A 24,666-nucleotide genomic window follows, 5' to 3' on the forward strand; every position below is an offset into this window, starting at 1 on the left:
AAATAATACAAGTCTGGCTAAGAACATTTCCATCGAACAAACAATATTCTATCTTAAGATCGGTTGATACATCTATAACTAACAAAGAAGCAATGCACTGTTCCTTTGATGTCATCTAAAACACTGTTTTATTTTATCTAGAAAAAGAGGCTGAACATTCATTTGTCCTGATGAAGACAAAAGACTTTGTCGAAACGCGTTGACATACACAGCCCAATTCTACTTTTTCAGAGAGAATATTTTATTGTCAATTGTTATGATTTCTTATGTTGTGTTACAAAAAGGTCACACTAAGAATCAATAGTTTTTACTGTGTTTATCTTGTATACAGATCTATATGTATTTATTCAATTTTTACTATCAGAATTAAAAATTATTTTTGATATCATTACAGTCCATTGCACTAATTTTCTTAAATTTTGTTGTATATAATATGTTTTCTTAGTAGCCAGTTTCTTGTGTTGTAAGTCTGCCTGGGTATATACCTTTACATAAAAATCTGTCGGTGATGGTACCATTATCGAATGCTTGGTTCACAATATTATGTAGTATAGAAGAATATTCATTAGTGGGATCCATTTGAAGGGGAGCGTAAGTGTTTCTGTCTGCCGTGTGGTCATCCACTTGTTCATGATAGTATGTTTCATCCATGATTACAAGTGCTCCGCCTTTGTCGGCGGTTTGACAGACAAAGGATTTATTGTTGGCCAATTTCTGCAAGATGTTCTTCTCCTGTCTGGTAAGGTTCCCACGTTTAAGTGGTTGCTGGAATGGTAGAGCTGCTATCTCATGTTTGATCAAATTTTCAAAACAGTCTATGATCTTGTGGCTTTGTGGAGCCAAAAACGTGCTCTGGGGTCGAAGTCCTCTTAGTATGTCATCCTCACGCATTGGTGTAGGAACCACATTCTGAAAATAATGACTAAGGCAAATATTACGCACTAGTTTGAAAGCGCTTACTTCCAGTTCCAATGTGTTGGTCTTAGTAGTGGGAACGAAAGATTGACCTTTTTGAAGAGTGCGGGTTTCCTCGTTGGATAATTGGTATGATGAGATGTTAATCACCAAGTTATTCAAGTCCGTTATCTCCAGCGGCTGCCCTTTTTAGGTCTCGCATAGAGACCTATTGCAACCAAACCACAAAACTGAATTTTTTACGATGAGGATTTCCAACATTTCACGTGAATCACGTGACCACAAGCTCCTCGTGCACAAGCTTGCATTCGATCATCAAAAGCAGCCCAGTCTCCCTCACACAAGCTTCTCCCAGCAGGCAGCCCACCCCCCCTCTACATATGGTCGCTCGAGTTGCAGGCAGCCCACCCCCTCCCTCTAATCTGACATCTGCCCCGAGCCTTCTGCCTATCAGCCTCCCTCCCACCTCCCCCCTAATTGCTTTAATTTTCACGGCCTCAAGGCCGTGAGCTACTTCAAAGAGATCTGCTCCGCAGCTAATCAGCCTGCCCACCCCCTCTCTGTCTGTGCCTTTAAACAAAATGTGCCCGCATAATACAGTACTGCAACATTTGCCTTTTCTTGCCACACACATTACACTTTTAACCTTGATGAACGTTTGATAATGCTGCATTCACAACTACATTTCGTGTCTATTTCTGATACATTTACCCTTCAAATAACATAATCTACATTTTAAAAAAAGTTTGTCGATGAACACAAATGTAATGACATTAAACTAAAAATTTGCTGGTCGTGCTACTGAGGGTTTGTCAATGTTAAACTCCTCACTTTCTTGTAGTTGGACAGCCGCTACCGGGGAAGGGGTGCAGGCACCGAACTGTGTCCCAGGCACGGAGGCAACCGCAGACCTGCTGCCTCTTGCTACAGGCAGCTCTGCCCCGATCAGTAAATATTTTCCCGAAATCGCAACAGACGGCACATTGCTGGTATTTTCAGTAGACAAATACACCTTTAGCACAACCTCACAGATACATTCCGTCGTTGTCATCCTTTTATAATGAAATGGGGAAAACCCACCAGACTTTCAGGCTTCCAGTTTAATAATTCTCCTTTGCCTTTGGAGTGGAAAGCCTGTCATTGCATTTGTTTTTTTACGAGGTCATACTTCGTTCGTGTTTTGGTGGCAGGTATTTGAATGTGGTGTCTAACTATGAAGGCCGCAGGCTGCACTCTGCGTTTGTTGCTTTCCTTTCCCCCGTAGTCCGGTGTATTACCGATTTCAGAGCTGTTAGGGGAGAGGGTGTGCTTGGCTTCGGCCCATTCGTGTTGATAACACGAGTGTTGGGCTGCAGCTCTGTGTGCTTATGGTGTAGACTGTAAACATGACTCTGTTGCCGGTGCCATACTGCACGTAGGAGTGCTCTGTTCACCAGGCCTGTCAGATTGTGGGCACTGGCTATCTGCTCATGCTAATGCCAGCAGCCCGTGAGAGCCGCTCTGCTTGACTTATTGATCGTCTCTGGACAAGACTTTCAACTGCCCAAGCACGCCAAGACAACCATTTAATGCTGCGATGCAGCTGATCTGCGGTTAGAAAAGACCCGAATTCTCAATAATTGCCTGGCGGGTGGTCGCCAGCTTTATGTGCGGGTCTATTTTTAACTGTAAGCTGTTTCCTAAGCATTAGAATTCCGTGACAGCCCCAACCCCCCCTCCAAGATTGGACCAATTTCCCCGGATAGCTTCGGTCTGGTGTTAGGAAATTAATATTAGTAAAATCAAAAGGTCCTGGCGCTATCCAGCGCATTTTGATATTATTAAAGCTATTTATACCCCCCCCCTTGGTATATTGCTCTATCATTCACATTTTTCTTCTGCCCATTACTGCCTATGATATGGGGTAGTGGGTCTCCTCATGCACCCGCTGTCTAACTCCACTGTGTGTGATGACATTCTACTTTCTCAAGGTGCACATCTGCTCAAAGTTAACTCACTTCATGGCTAGTGACTACTATTGCAGCATGTGCTTTGAAGACGAAGTGAATGCTGACCTGGCCTAGTGATCTTTATCTGCCTGGTCTGCTAATGGCGCCTGCTTGCACCCTGACCGAGGGCCTGCGTTTTGCCCCTCTGCCATTCTTTGGATTTCTTTTGCGGATTCTATCCAGATTTCTTAGCTTCAATTAGGCTGCCTGCACGTTCGGCTTCCTTTTATTTCTAAAGTCCGAAATGTTAAATTCTTTTTGCTAGTAACCCCCTTCCTCTTGAGGATGGGAGAAATGTATTTGAATATGGTGCTTAGGAGAGTGCGGAAGGCCATCGTTCACTGTCAGCTCTGACCGACCAAGGACAGCTACTGCATATTTTACCAGATTAAATCACGTTCACGTTCCCAGAAAGCAATCTTGTGAGTGTTGTGGAGAGGAAGTTGATCAGATGTTATGTGCTATTTTAGCTTGAACATGAGGGGAACCATTGCATTGTTTTATTTTTAATGTGGATAAAACTGTTTTTTTTGTCTGCTTTATCAACAATACTTTGAGATCCATCTGTTTGGTGTACTGTTTGACATGGTGAATTTAGCGGTGATGGATTTGGCCACGGGGATTTCAGGTGTTTCCCTGTGAGCTGGTGACCGTGGAAGCTGCTTTCCTTTCTGAATGGGAGGTTTCTCCGGTTCTGACTGTTCGGTCACGTACACAAAGTAAATCCTGGGGACTGAAACCTATTTTTTCATCAAAGTCCGCAGATGAATGAATTCCAGCATCTTGCGCCTATAAGCGATGCAATACTGCGCCTAAGGTACCCACCACAGCGCCACCACGGCACCACTCAGCACCACCACATTATCACTCAGCACCACCACATTATCACTCAGCACCACCACAGCATCACTCAGCACCACCACATTATCACTCAGCACCACCACATTATCACTCAGCACCACCACATTATCACTCAGCACCACCACATTATCACTCAGCACCACCACATTATCACTCAGCACCACCACATTATCACTCAGTACCACCACATTATCACTCAGCGCCACCACAGCAGCATCACTCAGCACCACCACAGCATCACTCAGCCCCACCACAGCATCACTCAGCGCCACCACAGCATCACTCAGCGCCACCACAGCATCACTCAGCGTCACCACAGCATCACTCAGCACCACCACAGCATCACTCAGCCCCACCACAGCATCACTCAGCCCCACCACAGCATCACTCAGCCCCACCACAGCATCACTCAGCCACACCACAGCATCACTCAGTGCCACCACAGCATCACTCAGTGCCACACAGCACCACACAGCACAGCATTACAGCATCACTCAGCACCACCCCAGCATCACTCAGCACCACCCCAGGATCACTCAGCACCACTACTCAGCACCACCACAGCACCACTCAGCACCACCATGTCATCACTCAGCACCACCACGTCATCACTCAGCACCACCACGGCATCACTCAGCACCACCACGGCATCACTCAGCACCACCACGGCATCACTCAGCACCACCACAGCATCACTCAGCACCACCACAGCATCACTCAGCGCCACCCCAGCATCAATCTGCGCAACCATTCAACAACAACTGGTTCAAATATGTTCTCTCAATGTTTCAAGCTTTATTACAAATGTCACAAAAAGATGTTAATATTTCACTTCTGTTCTTGGATTTTCGTCACAATAAAATACACTGAATATAATCTTCCAAAAAGTTATTTTCAAAAGTTTAAGCTATTGCCATTATAAATTACAATAACTTTTATTTAAGTATTAATTATTTAAAAAAATTAAAAGCCATTGCAATTTGTAATATCAATACATCCAAGTCACGTAAATACAAAACATGTTACATTACAAATGCTATAGGTGTCACATTTGCGAAAGTTATAACTATTGGCATTGCAAATGATAAAGCTATTAATTTAGCTATTTTCTAAACCAACACATAAATAAAACAATTGTCATTTACAAGACCAATAGCTCAAACTTTCCTAATGCGAGACCTATTGCATTGCAAATGCTTGTTGTTTTTGGGTTCTATTGGTGTTTTTTCCACCTCTGCGGGTTTTGCCCCGCCTGTGTCTCCCTGTTGTTCGGGGCCTGGCTCCAAAAAATGAACCGCAGCATTGGATGTGCTGGGTTGTTGTTGCTCAGGTCGCGAGGTCCGCGATTGATTTCTGTTTTCACCCTAAGATGATGATGTTTCTTGCTCCGAGTATGGATTGTATGGTCGGTTGGGGCGTCCGTGGGCATACACTTCAGCCCAAGTGTATACCTCGCCAAGCTTATAGTCTATAGTGTCACGTTTGAATTTCCTGATCTTGCGCTCTTGAGTTTCTCTGGTGTGTTTGTCTAATTGAATATTGATGTCCTCCAACATTTTGGCGAGTTCTGTGGCTTCCATGGCATTTGCCAGCTCAGTTTTGATGGTCTTAATCTCCGTGGATAGTTCTTCTAAGGTTATGGATAATTCTTCTATGATGAGTAGAGTCAGGTCTAACGAGCACTTGTTGAGAATGGCATAGCGTTTCTCCACAAATCTCTTATTATTCTTGCATAAGAGAGGTTTTAATGGGACCCGTAGGCCTCTGGGGATCCGTTGGGCACGGTGGTACCGCACGAGTGTTCTAGCATGAAGTTTCTGGTTGGATTCTTTCTTTAGCAAGTAGAGCAGTTGTTTGATGTTGCCCTCTGTACTACGAGCGTTCGTGGTTGGCGAGATGTCTTCTTGGATCATTCCGCAGATTTTATTGGCGTCCTCCGCAGTGAAGGCGAATGTGTCCGCCTTGAGGTCAGTCATGTTTGTTATAGAATCGTAATTCATCATGTTGATAATGGCGTGCTGGGTCCAGAGGAAAGAAGCTGTGTACTGAGATAGAGGATGGGTAGGAGTCGCACAGCCTGGTAAATCTGAATGTAGTCTGATAAGTTATGGTCTGTTGCGTGCTGCTAAGGAATCGCTGTCTGGTCCGCACAGTTGATCCCAGGGAATCATACTTCCCATCCCATGAAAGACAATAAAATCAAACTGAGGGTCAACGCCACATGCAATTCATCTAATGTCATATACATGCTGAAATGTCCCTGTGGTTCATGCTACATAGGTCATAAAGAAAGGAAGATCCGTGTGCGCATTCTGGAGCACAAGAGCAACATTCGGACTAAAAATACAAAATCCACGGTTGCAATGCATTTATTGGAAAAAAATCACACTGTGGCACAATTGAAATTTCTCATACTTGAGCAGATCAAACCCACCAGGAATAACAAAAACACACTTTTGAAAAGAGACAACTTTTGGATCCGATATATGGCCACGATGCAACCTAACGGGTTGAAGGATAGGATGGAATTCCTATGTTACCTGTAATAAGCAATGTGTCATGTTGGCATATAGAATTCTTGTTATTGATTGTGATATATTGAATGCATATCTTCTAAGTACCAATTCACCTTGTATTAAGATGTATATTCCATATAGATTTTTCCATTCTTTCATCTTCACTTTATGAATTCGCACACACACTCATCACCGTTACTCACTAACCGCATTCTAGAGCACATTAACCACTCTAAGATGGCGATCGCGTGCACACACTTGGGAGTTTGCACCATTTTCTATGTTTAGCACCATTCAACCAGCCGGCATTAACCAGCATGTTTCACAACCGGCAGTAACAGTCACGAACGACGCGGAGCAGTTTACATTCAGTGTAGTCATCACAAACACTAGTAAGTACCTGTGCCCAGGACCCGCTCATTTTAAACCGCGTATTGAACACTTTCAGACTAGTAACGGTACCCTTTTCTTTACGGTTTCATTCTAGATTCACCATTGCACGGAACGCTGGTTACGTGAGTGAACCTTTAAACATCGCTTCACGTTGAGTAAAATCTGAGCCATTATTTTTGGCTTTACAGACACTAGAGCACCCGCCGAATTTAATTTGAGCACTAGGATAGACAAGCATGGGAGCCTTAGCTCTTCAAAACACCTACTTTAAGATCCACTCGATCGTCGAATGAGCACAAGCACATACTATGTTGCCGATTCGTTTCAGAAACACACGTCTTTTCACCGTTCACATTAGCGGATTAATCCTGCACACCTATTTTTTTTAATTTTTTGACCATGTATACTCAGCACATGATTTAGCAGCATGTACTCACCGTGGGATTATTGGTAACTAGACTTTTAGAGGTATGCGGACGCAATGATTTATGGAAATATATTTCTTTACTTGTAGAGTGATCCCCTGACGAAGGGCCCACATAGAGCCCGAAATGCATTGGTAATGTGTAACATTGGCGATAACGAAACAGCGATGTTAACTTGGCAATGAACTTTTCAAAACAACCATGAAAATAATGAGTTGAAAATAAGACATTAGGATCAAAATATTTTTAACTTAACCATCTTTATTGAACAGCATCAGTGAACAGGACTGGCCCAGTCTATTGAAGCAGTGCGCAGAGGAATCTTCCCCCATGCTGGGGTAGCATAGTAATAGTTCCTGTTATTTTTCACGCTGTGCGAACCAGACAGCGATTCCTTAGCAGCACGCAACACACCATAACTTATCAGACTACATTCAGATTTACCAGGCTGTGCGAGTCTTACCCATCCTCTTTGTCAGTACACATCTTCAAACTTCGCCATAAATATGCTCGCATATGCAGGTGCTCCAGAAAAACCCATGGATGTTCCGGTTAATTGTGAAAACATTGAAAATGACTATGGCATAGGCAGAAGTGTAACCATTCCAATAAAAAAGACCTTATCTGCTTTTATGTTGGAGATTTGTAACCGTGCCCATTCAACTGCATCCATCCCTTCTGCATTAAGAATTGAAGTATAAAAAGCTGTAACATCTATGGTACAAAATCACCATTAGTCTTGAATAGATGCCTCTAAGGTCTGAAATTTTTGTAAAAAATCCATAGTGTCTTTGATTGAGGAGTACCATGATTGTACGAACTTCTGCCAAAAATTATCTAAATACTTCCCCAAGGGCTCAAAAAGTGATCCACAACCTGATACAATAGATCAGAACGGTGGATCTTTCAGGTCTTTGTGTATTTTGGGAATCTTATTTAGCGTTGGTCTGCATGAATTGGTTCTCGTTAGAAATTATCTGGTCTTCTCATCAATCCAACCCATGTCTTCAGCTTTATCTAAGATCATATTCAGTGTCACAATTAATTGTGAGGTTGGGTCACTTTCTAGAAGCATATCTGTTGATTCGTCAGACACATGTTTGTCTACTTTAGTTTGGTAGTATAGAGTATCAGCTGTTTGAAACGTGAACTTAGGGTCATTCACTAAGGATTTAACCACTTTCCTTTCATGTGTTGTCAAATTTTGTCCTCTGATTTTGAAAATGTTATTTCCTGATGTCATTCTTCACCATGATCTCAAATGTGTCCAATATTTTATGGGAGACAAGGGCTTGAAATGTACTCTTAGGTATGAATTGTCATATCCTGTTCTTAATCTGCGATGCCTGTTACTATGTTAGTAAAGAAATTTATTAATCGCAGAGTTCTCATGAATCTGAAAACCGTCATCTCAGTTTCTAGATCATTCGTATCATTGGTAGGTGCAAAGGACATCCCTTTATTCAGAACCTGTATTTGTTGACTTGTTAATTTAATAGACAATATGTTGACTATTAGGTATTGTTTTGACTTCTCAAAATCTTGTGTCCCTTTTCCCCTCCTGGTTTTGCAACGGATTCCTGAGTGCCTCGTCCCGATTGTATGGAGGTTGTCCTTTATCCCGTATTTGGGACAAAAAAGACACTGAAGTAACAGGATGAACGGTTTGTACTAGTTCTGTTGATGAGCAGAGTTGAACTGGATTAGTTGTCGCTAATTGAACTGGTTTCCCTGTTGGCTTCCTTATCTGTTTCAGATACTATACTTTCTTCTGATGACATTGCTGTTTTCTTGGTGTTAAATCGCCTCTGTGCGTAAACCTCTGCCCAGGTGTACACCTCGTTTAACTTGCAATTCTCTACTATATTTCTCAAACTTTTGGTTAATTACCTCCAAAGTAATCTTACAAGTATCTTTTTCTATCCTTATTTCCAAATCCCTTTTGATATTGAAAATTTCCTCTTCCAATTCCCGGATAGTTCTGGACAATTGTTCGATCAATAATAAAATCAAGTCTAAAGAGCATTTATTAAGAATGGTGTACCACTTGTCCATAAATTCACTATTTAGATGAAACCTGAATAGCATTGGTTTAATGGAGTCGTAAACCCCTAAGGATCCCCGTAGCTTTGTGGTACTGGACTAATGTTGATGTGTGCAATCTTTGGTTACGTTCTCGTCTAGTCAAGTATTCTAATTGTTTGAGTGGTTGAGAAATTGATCCCCCTTATACATCTGTCAGTTTAACTTCTAGTATGAGAGCGTATATTTCTGAAGCTAGATCCGATATGTAAGCCGGAGTTATTGCTCTATTTTCTGTTATGTTTGATATAGACTCAAATGACATTGTGTGGGTGCTACCTCGCAGGCCTGCCAGTTTAATTATGAAATGATTTGAGTGTGAGGTGCAGTCCCTTTTTTTCAAAATGAAAAAACCTTTCATATGACGCCACTAATGGTGCTACACTGCTACGTATGCTGTCAACATATATCCGTAATAATCAGTACTAGTACTTCAAGCAATTTTACTTGAATGCAGCGTGCACTGTACATATACTATACATTTCCAATATTAATCACAGTACTAAAATTATCGTTCTGCTCTTTGGCATTAATTAATCTCTTCTTTCAACCATGCTATACCACTGTGAAATTCATTCACATTTATGAATTTGCATCATAATTGTTGTTACAAACACAATTTTCATTTACATTCTTTTTCGAACTGAAACATATTTATAATCATCCTGAATCATTCATGCCCAATGCATTTCGGGGCAATTCAGTCCCTTCTTCAGGGGAAATTCTGAAAAAGAAAAAAAAATTTTTTTTTACCAAGAACATGAGGTACAAGGGTGGATCTAATTTCGTCAATCAATAGCTTGCATTAAACATCTGTGAGCATCCTACTCCAATGATGGATGGTACCATTTGTCTCATCATGTCCCCATAATCCATGCAGTGCGCTCCTTATAATGTAGCTAGAAAAAGGGTTGACTGGTGCCAGTGATAATATGTATGGTGCTCACCATCATGCTCTAGAAAGTGTGAATATTGGTTGTGTGAATCAGTTGTATATTATGTCACCCTGTGGTATTTTCATAAAAATATCTATGCATGCCCACATTTCCCTTCTCATTGGTGCTCAAACGCATTAACACGTGCCCCCTGTAAATAAAGATTCCTATCGTTCTACTGTGTTAAGACACAATGTTACCCTTCCAAATGCTCGTGTCTGACTCCGATGGATATACTGAAATGCAGTAACCACACTTACTATGAAAACATCTAAACCAACTGAAACAATGTTCAATTACGTGCATTAAATTTAAAAGCGTAACTTTTACTCGCATGTGAATGTTGGCGCGTTCTTTCTAGAATATTATCACCCAGTGTTTCACAAACTCGACGTCCCCTATGGAAAAAATCCAAAATAAATCCAAAACTGCACAATCCCAGCCGCAATATACAAGTCTACGGTTTTACAAACTTACCTCCGAAAAATAACTGCTTGTCAACACGATCAACTTTGTGTACTCCCTAGCTTTTCCGGTATTGTATAAACTCAAATGTTAACTGTGACCATAATCATCAACAACAGACTATAACCACGTCTGTCCAATTGCTAATGTATCCGCCATCTTTTGCTGGCTAGAAATGTTAGCCAAATTCAATATTCTTAACAATTACTCCTTGTGGTTATTAAAGAATAAGTAGTAACTGGTTAACAACTACAATGATCGTATCTAACCTGATGGCTCTGTTATAAACAACAATAGTCACTAATTTCACAGTTTACACGTCTTTTTTCTCTGCCATGTTTATTTGCATCCCAACGCTATCGTGGCCAAAACTGCATTTCCCTATCAGCATAATCACCGCCTTACTTACTCGCTACCCGGATATTTTAACCAATTTATCAAGCCATCAGTCATTATGCTGAATTTCAGTATGTACCAGCACGACTCACCAATAATAATCCTAAACGTTTCCCCATCATAAATTATGTAATGTTATGTCTGTGATGTTATCAGTGTGTGAATACGTCAACCTCGGTCAGTCACTATTTTCGTGTCATGGTGTTGTGTTTCCTAAACTTCCCCGAATAAAAAAAAATGCATCTTTGAATGTAATCTGTAGTGTAGATTATTACTGAAGTATGTCGACAGCATACGTAGCAGTGTAGCACAATTTGTTGAGTCATATTAAAGGTTATTTCATTTTGAAAAAAAGGGAGTGCACCTCGCACTCAAATCATGTCATAATCGAGCCATAGAGCTGCCCATACTGAGGAAGGACCTCTCCAACCGGGGTCTCCAGCTTGTCGGGTGTGAAGTCTCCTCTGAGATCAGAGCCATTAAAGAGCCTCTTTTCACTGACCCCTCTGTGTCTGAGTCACAGGGTACAAGTTGTGCCATCGGTTGAAGAGCGGTGCACCTAAAGAGAAGTCAGATTAGTTAGGGATGGACTGTGCAAGTGAGGGTGTACTTTGCTAGTACCAATGAAGTTAGTTGAGGGAGAGGGGAGATTGGTGCACTGTTCTGACATTGGACAGGATAGATCAAGTGTGCTCCCTTGGAGGGGAGTACATTATCCTGTGCTGTAGGAAGGTGGCTACCTGACTATGGATACCCCAGATTTTTGCCTAGTGTTTAGCTGGTTTTCGACTTAGTTGGCCTGGTTCCCTGCTTATCAGGGCCCCAGGCTATCTGCTCTCTCTCTGTAAAATGGATTCCATGTACCCTAGGTGCATAACTAGATTGGCTTGGGTCACCTTATCAGCCCCTGTACAGAGCAATATAGGTGCCCAGGGCATAGGTGCATCCAAGGCCTACCAGGCGCTGCAGCATAACTTTTGCCACCCCTGGCTGGCTATCTAAAATTGACACAACTGGCTGATCACTCAGCTGTGGCAAGGTGGTGTAATCACCCCTTGCTTAGATATAGTATGCCTATATCTAAACCTATCTGGACACATATATACCTATCAGTCACTCCTATGGCAGGCCTTAACAATCCTGGAGGCAGAGTGCTTGGTTTTATGTGAGATGGTGCTCTAGCATGAGCTGAGCCTGTCTGCAGCTGTCGGGACCAATTCCCTAAGCTGTTCCGGGATAATGCCATACCATATACTATTAAGTGCATTATAATCCTCGCGGTTATATGTCAACTTTGGTTTGGCTTTATCAAAACATGTCGTGTAAGGTGTCATACGATTTGGAATACTATCCCCTCGACAGTCCTGTCGACGGGGATAGCATTCCACCCCTCTAGAGGGAGACGACATGCTACTTTGCTAAAACGCGGTTGATTTTAAAAGGAGCCTCAGCACGACAAAATGGATGCTTCTGCCACAGACACGAGTCTGACCTCCTGCAGCTGACCGAAACTCAGCCAAGGAGGCCTGGACAAAGGGTTTCCTGTCACAGTGAGGTGTCACACCACCCCAGACAGGAGATAGTGGATTGTAGCAGGGAGGTTTGAAAGAAAGCAGACACTGCCTGGGGAGCACAAGGCTTCCCCTTGCATAATACGGTCAAACCAGTTCTGGGGCACACCAGCCCCAGTCCCAGCATGGCCTGGACAAAGGGAAAGGGGTGTATCCACCCCCTTCCTGGGTCCCACCCATAGGAGGGGACCTAGCAGGTAATCCAGCCCCCTAGATCGGTATAAGAATGGGAGCAGTGCCAACGCACTCAGATTATCCTGATGAAACATAAGAAACGAAACTCTGGACCCTTCGACATCCTACTTGACGTAGAAGACTGAAGAATCTCCCTTGTGGTCAAGGAGTGACCACCCTGTGCAAACAGGCACCCTCCAGCACCTCGACGTTTGCTTTGTTGCAGTTCCCGCCGGAACTCGAGCAACAAAGACCAACAAGACCAAGCGTGCCTGCCTTCTTACAGCCCAATCCACAGTCCCTGCAGAGCTGAGACCCGTGGAGGTGACCGGAAGCGTGGGGACCGCCATCTTGGAGAAACCACGAGATGCTGACTTTGCAGCCCGCGAGTGACCCTTGAAGCTGTACACCGGGGTTTGAGAAGCCCCAGCCCTGAGTCTCTTTTGCACCGAAGCTCACCCCTCTACACTCACTGAGTGCTGTGTGGGGCCCTTCTGCTTCTTTTGGCTCAATGCGTTGGCCCGGTCCCTTGCCCACTGGCTTGTGGCCCCTGTGCCAACGAACTACAAAATCTAACTTGTGATTCTGGTTGCTCCAGACTTGCACCCGCTCCTCTGAAAAGGAGCACCCGCTCTGACCCTCCTGGTCTGAGTGAGAAGCAATCTTCCAGTCCTGCGTGGATTGCTCTTGCCAAGTGTTGTTTGCTCCAATCTTGAAGCCGACTGCGCCGTCGGCGAGAACCTTTGTGGGACAGCTCGTGACCTGCTCCTAGACGTCGCAGATGCCCTAGAGCCCATGTGGCAGCAGAGAGAAGCTCCTCAACAACCACCTGATTGCGCCCGACATTGCCTGGTTCCGTCCTGGTTCCACCCTGGTCACTGCTGAGTGACCTAGACTCTGTTCCCTCTGCTCTCAGGTACTTTACGACTCTGATCCAACCTTAGATCACACCGGACACTTCTCCTTCACATCGCCTGCAGCATCTTCAGCTTCAAGCACCAACAACCTGCGTGACGAAACCCGACACAACTTCGACCCTATGCACCCGCTTTCTATGGGTGAGGTAACTCAACAACGCCAGTGTTCCCACACTGGCACACACCTCTAGTGTATGTGTCTTAAATTTCGTCCTTCTAGGTTAAGCGGAAGTCTCCTTAAACAGTAACTTTATAACTTTTACGCACCATTGACTTTGCATTGGTGCATGCGTGTGCTTTAAGCGCTGCACCCGAATCCCGCGGGCTTTTCCCGACTTCAGCATTGCTAGTCCCGACTGCTCCCAGCGATTCCCTAGGCCCTAGGCCTAACCACTGTTCGATTGGTATCTCTTATACCACTTTCTTAATATATGGTTGGAGTGGCCACCCGCCCTCATCCATAATTGTGCAACTTTTATATGTTTAACTGTGCTTTTGTTTTAACGCTTGTGCCCTTTTGCTAATAAAGAGTACTGGAGATTATTCTAGTAATAAATACATATATTTTTATAATATATACTTGTGTGGTGTCCTTTCATTTGATATTACAGGATTGTGATTGGTAAAACAGCTCGCCTCTTGAGTTTAGCCTTTAAGGCTGCTTAGTCCATGCTACCACTAGGATAGCTTGTCTAATAAGGTTGACTTACAACCAGACACCATAAGGGATTGTTTGGACTGATACAAGGTGGTTCCAGAATTGGAAACATCACATATCAGGCCAACTTCTCACATGTGCGATGTGGGATTTCTCGAGAGCTAGGATTGAGTAGCTCCACCGCCGGTGCTCAATAGCGCCAACGTTGATGAACAATAGGAGCCTGCACCAGAGAGGCTCAAATGGACACTGGGAACAATTGCCTTTGTTATTAATTTGTACTGCATTCCCCTTTTCGCTTCATAATACATCTGTTTAGTCGGCCTATTAATGATGAGGAACAACCATTTGCACCACCACATCCAGTGCGGGGTTGGTCCACAAAGAGAAAAATAGTTTTTGCAGTAATAGTTGGGATTGCCCTTGTAGCAATACTTGGAACATCTTGGTTTCTAGAGGAGAAGTATCCTGTAAATTCTTTGGTTGGTACAATGCCCGTTCCCCCTTAGCACATTTTTTGTTACTTTGGCTCCTCACAAAGGGGAGCACCGAAGGACTTAACTTTTGGAAACTGCCAGGCCACTTTAGAGAAGCTCTTGCCCGCGAGGAGTAAACTATCTCCTCAGCGCCACAACTTGCAGCACCCGCTTCGCGGGTGCCGCTGGGCCTGTCATCGTGAACATTGTTTTACCTGGGCTGGAGAACCGGGGGATCGTGGTGCAAGAAAAACTGCCAGTAAGACTCTTCTCAGGGCGGAGAGTATTGCAGCAGGGACTCAAAGTCCCAGGAGCCTCGGCGTGATCAACTACACCTGGTCCTGCAATCACTGGAAGCCCCGCCTACTGACACTCGCACGGATTAAACTCCCCTGCTTTCCCTCAGCCAGCGGGAAACTTTTGGAAACTGCCAGGCCACTTTAGAGAAGCTCTTGCCCGCGAGGAGTAAACCAGCGCCTCCGCGCCACAACTTGCAGCACCCGCTTCGCGAGTGCCGCTGCGCCTGTCATCGTGAACATTGTTTTACCTGGGCTGGAGGCACCGGGGGGATCGTGGTGCAAGCAAAACTGCCAGTAAGACTCTTCTAAGGGCGGAGAGTATTGCAGCAGGGACTCAAAGTCCTACGAGCCTCGGCGTGATAAACTACACCTGGTCCTGCAATCACGGGATGCCCCGCCCACTGACACTCGCAGAATTAAAATCCCCTGCTTTCCCTCAGACAGCGGGAAACTTTTGGAAACAGCCAGGCCACTTTAGAAAAGCTTTTGCCCACGAGGAGTAAACTAGTGCCTCCGCGCCACAACTTGCAGCACCCGCTTCGCGGGTGCCGCGGCGCCCGTCATCATGAGCATTGTTTTACCTGGGCTGGAGGCACCGGGGGGATCGTGGTGCAAGCAAAACTGCCAGTAAGACTCTTCTCAGGGCGGAGAGTATTGCAGCAGGGACTCAAAGTCCCAGGAGCCTCAGCGTGATCAACTACACCTGGTCCTGCAATCACAGGAAGCCCCGCCTACTGACACTTGCGCGGGTTAAAATCCGCTGCTTTCCCTCAGCCAGCGGGAAACTTTTGGAAACTGCCAGGCCACTTTAGAGAAGCTCTTGCCCCCGAGGAGTAAACTATCGCCTCCGCGCCACAACTTGCAGCACCCGCTTCGCGGGTGCCGCGTCGCCCGTCATCGTGAGCATTGTTTTACCTGGGCTGGAGGCACCCGGGGGATCGTGGTGCAAGCAAAACTGCCAGTAAGACTCTTCTCAGGGCAGAGAGTATTGCAACAGGGACTCAAAGTCCCAGGAGCCTTGGCGTGATCAACTACACCTGGTCCTGCAATCACTGAAAGCCCCGCCTACTCACACTTGCACAGATTAAAATCCCCTGCTTTCCCTCAGCCAGCGGGAAACTTTAGGAAACTGCCAGGCCACTTTAGAGAAGCTCTTGCCCGCGAGGAGTAAACTATCGCCTCCGTGCCACAACTTGCAGCACCTGCTTAGCGGGTGCCACCGCGCCTGTCATCGTGAACATTGTTTTAAGGCTGGAGGCACCGGGGGCATCGTGGTGCAAGCAAAACTGCCAGTAAGACTCTTCTCAGGGCGGAGAGTATTGCAGCAGGGACTCAAAGTCCCAGGAGCCTCGGCCGGCGTGATCAACTACACCTGGTCCTGCAATAACTGGAAGCCCCGCCTACTGACACTCGCACGGATTAAAATCCCCTGCTTTCCCTCAGCCAGCGGGAAACTTTTGGAAACTGCCAGGCCACTTTAGAGAAGCTCTTGCCCCCGAGGAGTAAACTATCGCCTCCGCGCCACAACTTGCAGCACCCGCTTCGCGGGTGCCGCGTCGCCCGTCATCGTGAGCATTGTTTTACCTGGGCTGAAGGCACCCGGGGGATCGTGGTGCAAGCAAAACTGCCAGTAAGACTCTTCTTAGGGCAGAGAGTATTGCAACAGGGACTCAAAGTCCCAGGAGCCTCGGCGTGATCAACTACACCTGGTCCTGCAATCACTGGAAGCCCCGCCTACTGACACTCCCACGTTCTATATATTGGACTTAGGTTTCCCGCTGCACGGGAGTGCGCCGGGCGAAGCCCGGGCAAAGGGCGGACCCTCTGTGGCCCTCAGAGGCCTGAAGAGACTGGGCTGGGCCATAGACTTTGGTCCTGTAGCGAAGGACCATTTTTATTGAAGTGAGACTTTATATTTAAATTTGTGGTGGCTGTGTAAAGTGCATTGAATCCTTGTAGACTGTTCCATTACAGTAGCTTTTACGTTGAGTGCAGTAATAAGGTAATGTGATGTCTAGAGGTAAAGCAGATAAATCTACTTCTGGGCTGGGTACCATGGACAATTATCTGGTTAAGAAGGTAAATCAGATTAACAATGATCGAAGGGCCTCTCTAGGTCGGGGAAGCACCCCATTGCTACAGGAAGAGGCGCCTCCCCAGTAGTGGATACACCGATGCCCGATAACTCTGACATTAGTGATAGGGATGTTATAACGGCTGTAGTTCAGGTACATGCAGAGAAACATCAAGACCTGCCAGATACCTCTATTAAGGAAACAGAGCAGGCACTGCCAGCACCGAGACCGGTGAGAAACTGTAGAAAATCACAACTGAAACGAGGGGGGAAGCATAACAACAAAAGAGTTGACACAGCCGAATCAGTCAGTAATGGCCCTGCTACGGGATCCTGTCCATCTAAGGGAAACAATGAGGGTGGTATTAAAATAGATCTTGAGCAACTTACCCTCTTGATTAGCACCTTAGAAGGAAAAATTGTTGCAAAAATGGAAGAGTTGATAAGACCTCTGTCAAGTAAGGTGGATACCTTGGCTCTAGAGGTGGATAGACTAGGTGGACTGTTATCAGCACGCCTGGCATCAGCCTCGCCTGCCAGACCTAAGGTAGCGGAAACGGGGCAGGGACTCATGTGAGAGACGGTACAGCAGACTTGTCTGCAAGTCTCTGCAGCAGAAAACGCTCCACCTGAACCCCCATCAAAAATTGATCTGACTATACAGCCAACAGTAGACCCTGATGGTAGATCAGATCTTAGACAAATAAGGAAAAATCGCTATATTAATTTTCCACCTGACTGAGCACCCTATGTGGCTGTCTTGACTAATGTTCCAACTACAGATGACCATTCTGCCCAGTCACATGGGGAATCCCATGATTCATTAAAAAATAAAACAGTAGCTTGGTTAAATATTAATTGTGAATTTCCAATCGCATACTCTGACCAAATACTATCAGTCAGAAGGGTGAATTGGATTGGTCCATCTAGAAAGACAAATAGTGTGGATTGTATTGTTGTTAACTTTAAACATCCCCAACATGTGGCAACAGCTTTATTAAGAGCATCATCTCTAGTGTATAACGTGAACAGTATGTGTGTTCGTCCACTTGGATATTTTTATACCCACTTGATGAAAGCCCCGCCTAAACACAGGAACTACAGGCCACTGATCCAAACTCCGGCTCCTATAGCACCATACCTGTATAATGTTGTTAACCAAAGTAGGAATGGGTTTATGGTGGAAACACAGAATAGATTTGACTTGCTCTCAGGCCTTGAGGCGTGTGATTGACGTGGGAGTCTGAGGGCCAGGGAAATGTAAGATCTACTGAAATGGGTCATGTGGAGATCACACAGGTGAAAACGAGCTGAAATAATGTAATCTCTTGGAACATTGCGGGACTGGGCACAAAGATGGCAGATTGTAACTGGGTTAGGTACATTAAGCAGTTTCAGACCATTTGTCTGCAGGAGACCTGGTCAGTGGATTGTGACCTCTTTCTTGAAGGGTATAAGGCCTTCTATGTTCCTGCGATAGCATCTAGCAGAGGTAGACCTAAGGGGGGCCTGGTCACTTTCATTTCTGTAGCACTCTCTTGCAAAATACGCAGAGTTTTAAATGGCAATTCTGGAATTATTGGTTTAGTACTGAATGGAGATAACTGTTTAGCTGGTTTGGTAAATTTTTATAATGCTGTTAACCTATGTTCAGTTTCTAGTCCTATATCAGCACTAAATGCATTTATTAGTACTTCAATGAAGGAATGTCTCCATAACCTCATGATTATGGACGATTTTAATGTCCATCCTTGCGGCGACCCCCTGCTAAAAAGCATCTCGGATCTTCATTGTGACGTTCCGTGGGCTTGCATTTGGAACACACGGCGGAGGGGGAAGTTTTTAACGATTTTTTGAATGACCTGGATTTATCACTGACAATGGCATTGAGGGATCCCTTAAAGTGTTTTGAGATCCCAACTTTTAAGGGTCATGGGAGGGGTACCTTCATTGATTATGTCTTACTTTCTTTGTCAATGCAGACTTTTGTGGACTCTTTCATTATTGAACATAGTGAATTCAGCGATCACAACCCACTGACTGTACACTTGAAGGGCCCCTGGGTGGCTAAGGAAGGTCGAAATTGTTTCACAGGCAGGTTGAGCACAACTGATGGGAGACGTCGCCTTAAATTGTCTATGATTACTCCAGACTTGTTGTACAAAAACATCAAGGATAATTGCACAGAGGAAATTGCAAATTGTATTCAAGAAGGGTCAGACCCGTGCCAGGTCCTTAGTGCTTTTCAAAACTCAGACAAGGTGTCTCAGATGATGTTAGTTCCAGTAAAGAACACAGAGATCGGGGGACCAAGATGGTTTAATCATGACTGTTCTAGGGCGGCACGTAATTTAAGGATAGCCCTGGCAGCTAATCCGAGAATAAAGGAGAATGTTCAACAGTGCAGGAAAGAATACAAATCCGTTATCGCCAGACGCAAGGAATTTTTAAGAGTTTCTTGACCCCTCTATCCTGAAGTGTAGCACTAGATTCTGGGCGGTAGTAAAGAGACCTTTCCTGGTTCAGGACCCGGGGGATGGCCTGGAATGCTGCATAACAAAGGAGGAGTGGGAAATACATTTCAAGCAATTGCATTGCTGTACGACAAATTATAATTTTAATCTTTCTCCTTGCAATAGCGGTGATACTATTAGGTTTGATAGAGGCAAGGTTACTGAAGGCAAACTGGGACTTACAGCCGGGAAAGCTCCTGGCCCTGATGGGATCCCTCCAGATTTATATAAGTCTGAGCCTAGCTTTTGGGCACCCATATTAGAGCCGGTCTTTAACGCAGCTGCTAAAATTGGCTGCCCACAATATTGGGGGGTTTCCACGATTGTCACAGTTTTTAAGAAGGGGGACAAGGGTAGCCCTCTTTGTTGCAGACCTATTTCATTAATCGACTCTATGGTTAAAATAGTGGGCAGAATCCTACTGCAGAGACTTTCTGACTGTGCGCTGGAAAATAATATTATGTCCATTTCTCAGTACGGTTTCTGCAGTGGACGCTCTACTGTCACGCAGTGCCTTAACCTCTTTTTAATACTAAGCAAGTACACTGTTGCTCAAAGAGGTACTGTCCACCTTGCCTTCATGGACCTGCCATCTGCTTTCGACTGTGTAAACAGGGGAAATCTGTGGCAGTCCATGAGAGATAAGGGTGTTGACAGCGGGATTGTCAATTTTCTTGTCGATCTACAAAGCAACACCAGTGCTAATGTTAGGTATTCTCAAGATTTGTGTGTAACTGGTAACTTTGACATCAGAAAGGGTGTGCGTCAAGGATGTATTCTCGCCCCCTTTCCTTTTAATTTTTATATTAATGAGCTAGATAGCGTATTGCAGAATGTAAAGGCTGACTGCCCCAGAGTTGGCAGGCGGGGTATTCCTGTTCTTTTATATGCAGATGATGCGGTTTTAATTTCTAGAACCGAGAGAGGTCTTCAAGCTTTACTAAATGCTTTTAAAATATTCATGACGGACAGAGACCTCCTGGTCAATAATTCTAAATCTTTTGTCATGCAAGTTGGCCAACAACCAAGGAGGAACTTTTTATTTAAAATAGATGATGTAGCAATCCCCATTTTGAAATCATTCTCGTATCTTGGGGTCCTTTTTGATACCAAACTTAGTTGGGGTCCACACCTTGATAAAAAAGAAAAGGGAACTGGAAAGGGTGAATGCTACTATTTTTAACTTTGCATCAAAACTGGGAAAAAACCTAATAATGCTATGCTGAAACTCTACAATGCAAAATCAGTGGCAACTGCCGTTTATGGCAGTCAATTATGGGGCTGTGTGGCCGGTGAGCAACTGCAGATTGCTGAAAACTCTTTTATGAAACATCTCCTGTGTGTCCCAGCAGGTACTTCCAATTTTGTAGTACATGAAGAGTTAGGGTTGCAATATTTTTGTGACATTTTTTCTTTACGCCCGCTGGCCTGTTGGTTAAAACTGTGGCTGAATCAGGTCATACTACTGACACATTTGATGACGAGAGACTACCTGTCTCAGGATAAGGCAATGGGCACCCCTTGGTTAAATCCAGTTTTTCAAGGCTCGGCCGATTGGACTTGTTTGAACATCCGAGCGGGATTGTAAAGGGTGATGTGGAGGTAGTTAAGCGTGCCTTCCTTATGGACAGAAAGTTTTAAAGAGAAGGAGAGGAGCTCCTGAAAGCCAGTGTAATAAAATTTGTTATGTTAAAAACATGTGAAATAATGGAGCCCTATTTGATGGGCTCGCTGACCTCCCATGAGAAGTTCCTGTTAACAAGATTCAGATTAAATCTCTTTCATCATCTGCTGTTTAGACCAAAAAATTATATTTTTAACAAACCTACTGCACCCTGTGGCTGCGGCGGAAAGTCTCCACAGGATATGCTGCATTTTATATTTTTATGTAAATTTTATGAATACCCGTGCAAACGCTATCTGGTAGATCTTTTAAAGAAACTCAATTTTAACCAGATAAGACCAGCATTAATGTATCTGCAATTTTTGCATAGCGACAGTATTCTTCAAGTCACTGAATTTTTAAAATTGTCTGTTAAGTTGAGAAATTGTCTGGACCAGTGATGGTACCTTTGCTGATTGAATTATCTTTTTAAATGAATTTTTAAGTATGGAATACGCTGTACTTTTGCACTCTTGCACTTTACCCATCACGGTTTATAATTACTGTGTTTTAAATTGTTTATATTGTATATGCACTTTTATGGTTTGAATCAAAACCGAAATAAAGTCTATTGAAATTGAAATATTGACTTAACGCCGATAATGTTTTTAGAAAAATGCTGCATCAAGCTCATGATGTGTCCAATTGTAACGGCCGGATTCTCGGACCAGATAGGATCAGCTCCTCAGAGCACCTCCAACCCAGCCGAAAGGTAACCACCTCCCTCCTCAGGACCCATCTGTCCAGGCACCTGGGTACCTACCTGAGGATGGGGAACTCGCAATATACAAGCTCATATCATCAGAAACACCACTAAATCTATAGGGATTACTAGGAATACTCACTGATTACTAAGGACATCCATGCCCTACACCACACTCATACCTCATAGTCTCGCGACCACATGGGCCCAGACTAATCTACCCTGGGGCAGTTCTGATTATTTACCATTACACACTGGTTACACCCAGTGCTCGCTCAAGATAGGCACTGTATCCCCCCAGTGCTCTCACTATTTCATCCAGGGCCCAAGCCACAATCCTGTGGGTATACACACTGACCACAATCAGTGCTCTCACTAATGCCACTCTCTCTCTAGCAGCAATCTCACTACACACCGTGTCCCTCCGGTGCTCTCACAAGCCACAATCTTGTGGGTATACACACTGACCACAATCAGTGCTCTCACTAACGCCACCTTCCCTAGCAGCGATCTCACTACACACCGTATCCCCCCAGTGCTCTCATTAACGCCGCTACACAATGACGATCACTTTCCTATGAATACCTTCAGCTCTCTCTCTATGTCGGGAAGTTTCTCTCACTATTCTCTAGAGGTTCACTACTACAATAATATTATGGAATGGCCGAATTACTTAGTGTATAACTTATTCTCCTAGCTCAAGGGCTCCTCTCTCTCCCTAATTATTCAGTGGCTACTTACCTGATCAGGGGTAGCATCTGTTCTGGCTGTAACACCTGACTAGAAGAAAAGGTTACCTGTACTATAAGAACAAGGGACACACACTGTATGCAAAAGTTATTCCCTGATTTAAGCGCTCCTATTTCCTTTTGATCCATCAGTTACTATATATAGCATCTGGTTAGAAGAAAGGTTAGCTCTATCATAAGAACAACACATGCACACTGGTTCACTAAGAACTGGGGTATCTTTATTACAATAACAATAACATGGGAATAGACACATACACAGATCTGCGGGGTCTCTGTAAAGCTTTATTACTATACTACATCCACATGTAACTAACAGGGACTGTCACACCGCTGAAAGAAAAAGGATTAGACATGCAATAGGGACAAGGTTAATATTTAAAGATAAGGACCAATATCACCTGAGGAGTGTGAGGTCTTGCTCTAGCTGTCATCTGGGCTCCTCTCTCGTCTGTGCCTTAGCTCGTCTTAGATCCTCTCCTGCACTCTTGGACACACATCTGCGCTGATCACTCTGCACTGGATTCCTCTCCCCCACGAACTCTCTCCACCTTCCAACTTCAGTCTAATTGTTTCTGCCGCTCTGATAACCGTTCGCTCCACTAGCTTCTTCACTCTGTCTGATTGTCTCTGTGCCAATGTCCAATTCACTCCAGCTGCTCCCACTGATTAATCCACGATATAACTTCAGTCTCTTCCAAGGGGCATTACTTCAGACTCCAACTGTTCACAACTCCTCCTGATAAGTAACTGCTTCTGACTGCTTCCTTCAGTTCCAGCTCACTGACTGTCTGTCTGTCTTCTCTCTGTTCCAAGCATCTTCTGTCTCTTCTCCTCTGCTCCAACTCCTCTCCTTCTGCACTCAACTCTTTCTGCTCCAATCATCAACTGAACTCCTTCCAACTCAAACTCTTTCTGATTCTCCACTCCTTCTGCCACTGCACTCCTCTCCTCTGCTCCAATCCAACTCAACTGTGTCTGCAACTGCACTCCTCTCCTCTGCTCCAATCCAACTCAACTAACTGACTCCGCCTCTGCACTTCACTAATATAGAATGCTCTTCCCTCATGGAAATTTCCAACAGAGGGCTGCCTCCCACCGAATTCCTGTGCCAGCTCCAGGGCCCCTCGCGCAACCGCAGTGCGCATCCGCATGTTACGACTGGGCCCAGGAGACAAACACATTCTTCCGATAAGAACCAGTCCAGGCTGGTTTTCCCCTAGCGAACAACAGCTCAAAACTAAAATATTACCTTTACCCTGCAAGCATCTCAATTCTGCAGGGACAGAAAGCAAAATGGAGTCTCTCTAGTTCTGGGCCTTGTAGGCCTGAGAAGGATGAAATAACACTTAACTCTGTCAGAGTACCTACACAAACCATACCAATATGTAATATAAAGTCAGGACTACAGGATCCACCCTCTACTATAGGCAGGATGATGAAAGGACACATAATTATGTCAAAGCCAATAGGCAATAGATGGATTAGAGTCAAGAATAAGGGATCTATCATCATATAAAGCAGCTATCCTCTAGTTTATGCTTCTAGGTCTGGAAAAAAGGGCTTAAAGGGGCCAACACAAGGTAAGAATACAGATTCAAGATGTTAACAAGCTTAAAGTCATCATCACTCAGAAATAGAGCCAAAAACCATGTCAGAACACCAATACAACAAATTGCTGGGTTAGTGGATTGCTCCCCTCAGTGACTCATAAAAGTGATAATTTGTTGTCCATGCCACTGTCCTACATCAGTAGTTGAGAAGGTTGGTTTGAATTGCTCAGTATGGTGTCACCATCCCCATTTCTCTACTCTGGATAGGACATGTGCTGATTCTCGCACTGTGGTACAGAATGCACATTTCCATCCCAGGGTTCATCCCATAAGACAGACA

Source organism: Lissotriton vulgaris, chromosome 3_1 (assembly GCF_964263255.1).
Source record: "Lissotriton vulgaris chromosome 3_1, aLisVul1.2, whole genome shotgun sequence".
Lineage (NCBI taxonomy): Eukaryota > Metazoa > Chordata > Amphibia > Caudata > Salamandridae > Lissotriton > Lissotriton vulgaris.